This window comes from Oryzias melastigma, unplaced genomic scaffold (assembly GCF_002922805.2).
Source record: "Oryzias melastigma strain HK-1 unplaced genomic scaffold, ASM292280v2 sc00300, whole genome shotgun sequence".
In the NCBI taxonomy this organism is placed as follows: Eukaryota; Metazoa; Chordata; class Actinopteri; order Beloniformes; family Adrianichthyidae; genus Oryzias; species Oryzias melastigma.
The window spans coordinates 132,547-137,071 of NW_023416913.1; the positions used below are offsets into that span (position 1 = coordinate 132,547).

General features: G+C 41.1%; 1 long non-coding RNA gene across 1 annotated transcript; it reads left to right on the forward strand.

The window, feature by feature from the left end:
- The first annotated feature begins 1,608 nt into the window (after positions 1 to 1,608).
- LOC118598292 lies at positions 1,609 to 3,114 on the forward strand. The gene is made up of 2 exons (XR_004947423.1): positions 1,609 to 1,880; positions 2,258 to 3,114. It is a non-coding gene; the product is annotated as an uncharacterized LOC118598292 (long non-coding RNA).
- Positions 3,115 to 4,525: the final 1,411 nt, after the last annotated feature.

Sequence of the window (4,525 nt, forward strand, 5' to 3'; positions counted from 1 at the left end):
CCCGTCCCAACATGACACGACTGTCAACTAGCTGTCAATCAAACATTGTGCTGCACTGCCCTTCATTGGACTAGACTGTCAGAGAGCCAGGCTGGCAGTAATGACAGGTGGAGCTCAGTCACACCAGTAAACTGCAGAAAAGATATCATTATTATGAAGAGTAGGGAATTGACTTCTGTTTGACTAATGTGAAAATGTGGTGGACAGAGCAACCAAAAATCAGGACAGGATGGAATAAACATATGAAAAAAAGTTGATTATTGATTGTTTAAAGATGTTTTAAATAACCACTCTGGGCCCTTAAAAGAGGTCAACTAAACAACAAGGAAATTCAGTAACATGAAAGAACCCTGTAACAAAGTAACATGAACAGAACTGACCTCACTTATTGGACACTAAAGGGGAACATATATAGTGGGAGATCAAACCACTCAAGACACACAAGGAGGAACTGAAAAAGACAAACTTTAACTATAAACAATATTCAAATACATTAATTTAACCTGCTAAATGTAAACTAAATCTAACATACATTAACCTTTCAGAAATTGATGAAAATAACTAGAACTTTAAGAAATATATAATAATAAATTTTACTTGAAGTGCCTTTCATGACACTCAAGAACACTACATAATAAAACAGAATAAATAGACATAAAAGCAGAGCACAATAAAATTAAATAAAAAATAAATAAGCCACTAAGAATAGACAGAAAATCCAAGTGAGAAAGCAGATTTTAACAGGTGAGTTTTTTGACTGGATTTGAACATTGGTAGGGAGACAATATTGCGGAGTTCAGGTGGGAGAGAGTTCCAGAGTTTGGGAGCCGACCGACTGAAGGCTCGGCTCCCCATAGTGACCATGCGCGCAGGAGGTACAGAGAGCTGGAGAGAAGAAGAGGACCGGAGAGAATGACAAAGGGGGGAAATTTGGAGAAGGTCAGAGAGGTAAGGAGGTGCCAGATTATGGAGGGCTTTAAAGGTCAGAAGGAGAAGTTTGAACTGAATTCTGGATGTCATTGGAAGCCAGTGCAATTGCAGGAGGACAGGGGTGATGTGATCATAGGTTGAAGTTCTAAAAATGGTACGGGCAGCTGAATTCTGGACCAGTTGGAATGTATTGAAGGTTTTGTTTGGGAGACCGTAGAGGAGGGAATTACAATAGTCGAGGCGGGAGGTGACCACACAGTGAACCAAAGTGGAAGCGAAGTGGACCATGAGAGAAGGGCAGAGACGATTCATGTTGGACAGGTGGAAATAGGGAGCTCCGGTAATGTTATTAATGTGAGAATGAAATGATAGTGAGCTGTCAAGGATGACACCCAGACTCTTTACCTAAGGAGAGGAGGAGACAGAAGCTGAATCTACAGAGAGTGTGATGCTTGGCACTTTAGAGAGGGTGGATTTAGAGCTTGTAAGAAGAATTTCAATTTTGTCGCTATTGAGTTAAAAAAATTTAGACGTGAACCAGTTTTTTATTTCGGACAAACAGGAGGAGAGGGATGGGGGTGGAGGAGAGGAATTAGGTTTACTGGACAGATAGAGATGGGTGTCATCCGCAAAACAATTAAAAAATCAATAATGAATTTACCAAAAATATTGCCAAGGGGTAGGAGGTAAGTAATGAAGAGGAGAGGGCCGAGGACGGAACCTTGGGGAACACCAGTGGAAAATGATGATGACTGAGATCTAAAGGATTTGAGTTGGATTAACTGAGTGCAGTCTGAGAAGTAAGATTGAAACCAGCGGAGGGGGGTGGAGGTAATACCGAGAGAAGAAAGTCTATGGAGGATGATGGAATGGGATATTGTGTCAAAGGCTGCACTCAGGTCAAGGAGGATGAGGATGGTGATGAGTCCAGAATCAGCTGCAAGGAGGAGGTCCATCCATCCATCCATCCATCTTCTTGTCCGCTTCTCCCCTTTCGGGGTCGCGGGGGTGCCAGAGCCTATCCTGGCTACTGAAGGGCGAAGGCGGGGTACACCCTGGACAGGTCGCCAGTCTGTCGCAGGGCCTCAGTCACACACCCATTCACTCTCACATTCACACCTAAGGGCAATTTAGAGTCACCAATTAACCTATGAAGCATGTTTTTGGACGGTGGGAGGAAGCCGGAGTCCCCGGTGAAAACCCACGCATGCACGGGGAGAACATGCAAACTCCACACAGAAAGGTCCCAGCCGGGATTCGAACCGGGGCCTTCTCGCTGTGAGGCAAGAGCGCTAACCACTGCGCCACCGTGCAGCCCAAGGAGGAGGTCATTAGTGATTTTTATGAGAGCTGTTGAAAAGGTTCAGAGAGGTTATTTTGCATGAGATGAAAGTTAAGTTGAGAGGCAACATTTTTTTCAAGGATTTTGGTGACAAATGGCAAGTTAGAATTGGATGGTAGTTGCTAAGAATATTAGGATCAGAACCAGGTTTTTTTTTCAGAATTGGTTTGACAGCAGCCGTTTTGAGAAATGAAGGAACAATACCAGTCGTTAATGAAGAGTCTCTATTGAGGGTCGTGGGGGGGGGGGGTGATTATCATACTGTAAATTAAAATCTCCCATCACAATTATATTGGGGGATAAAGATGGCAGATGAGTAAACAAAGTTCCCACTTGCATAGTTCCCACTTGGAGGAGGTCTGGGGAGCATGAATGCACTACATTCCATAGAACTGAATGATGGGAGGGAGAGCGGGAGTACTTTCAACTTCTCGCAATAAATCACAGCAAGACCTCCTCCGCGGCCAGAGCATCGAAGTTGACAGATGTAAACGAAGCCGGGAGGCGTGGAGTCGTTGATTTGTGAAAAGTCATTAAGTTGCTGCCAAGTTTCTGTCACACAGAGAATGTCAAACTTACGGTTAGATAATGCGTCCATAATCAGCTGACCCTTGTTAGAGAGAGAGTTGATGTTGATGAGACCAAAGTTGATGGTTGCAGAGTAGCAAAAAATAAATAAAAGTAAATTTCCTTCCAAAACAAAATTTTTAAGGAACCTTCTTTAATAATAAGATAAATGCAGTAATAAAAATTAATGATTACAAACTGAAAATGCATTGATGTTCTGCTCCATGATCCTAACCTATCACTGCTTTCTAAAAGTAACATGTAAAAATAAAAAAAACGTAAAAAATAAAATCAGTCATTTTTCTTTCTAATGATTCTTATTTGCATTTTTTTCTGAGTCCATTCAAATGAAACAATGAATTACAAATATCTGTGGTACACAGACAAGAATACTTCTTTCAAAGGAAAAATCACTTGTAACAAATGTAAAAATGTAACAGACTTTTTTAATGTAATACTCTGTGAATCTCACTTGTCTGAGTCTGAGTCTGATACTTGATGGTCTCTCATCTTTGGTACAAGTTCATCAATGTTTGGGGTCAGGCTCTGAGCTGAGGAAATCCTCAGGATTGAGTAAAGGTGTTCATCAATCAGACACTCCTATGTGATGTTTAGTTTAGCTTAATCAAATAGAACAGTTGTTCACATAGATACTGTCTGCGCTGACAAATGTAGAGAGTCTGAGCAGCTTGGATGTGCAGTTGGAGCATTGTGTCAGGGTGAAATGTGCAAACTCAGCAGCAACCACTAATATTGTTCTTTCAGTGTGTCATTACACATTACTCTTTCTGCTGAGTCAGCAAAGTTTCAATCTTCAGTCAGTCTTTATGGAAGAGATCAGTTCAGGTTTAGAAAAGAACTTTTTACTGACAAACTGATAAAAAAGAGAATCTAGAAAATCTCTACAGCTGTTTCAAAAACTGATGATTGTTTAATATTTTCCTCATCAATTGAGTTGATTGTGTGATGATGATTGATCTGAAACTGATCTGTTTCAATAATGATCTTGTAAATCTGATCAAACTCTGTTTACTTGCTGGAACTCCAGCTGTCATCACTGCTCCTGAAAACACTTTTCTGTTTGACTTCAGGTTGATCAACTGCAGTTTGTCAGATGTCAGCTGTGAAGTTTTGGTCCCAGTTCTGGAGAACAACCCGTCCAGACTGACAGAACTGGACCTGAGCGGGAACAACATCCAGGATTCCGGATTTCTTCATCTGTGTGGTTTTCTGGAGAGTCCAGACTGCAGACTGCAGACTCTGAGGTCAGTAAATGAGCTGAACTCCCTAAAGGATGAGAAGAAGGTTTCAGGTGAAGAACTTTCTGATGTTTCACTGGAAGATTATTTGAACATTTTCTGGATCACAGCTTGGAGTCAGTTCAGCCGTCTGATGAATTTCTCTACAACCTTTCCTTGATCCCATGACCTTTTCCAACAAGGTCAAGGAAAAGAGGAAAAGGAGACAGGAGGGAATGTTTCCACCATGCTGATGTGTCTTCTGCTTTTCTGTCTCTTCTTTACTTCCTGTTTCTGCTTCACTGCAGATCTACTTCTAGAATATTTGGAAATGACTAAAGGAAAACAAAAATTTACAAACTCAAGCAGATCACTTTGTTTGATTCTTACATTTAAAATATATTTTTGTTGGTTCTAAATGGTGAAACACTGAGGAGGATCATTCCAA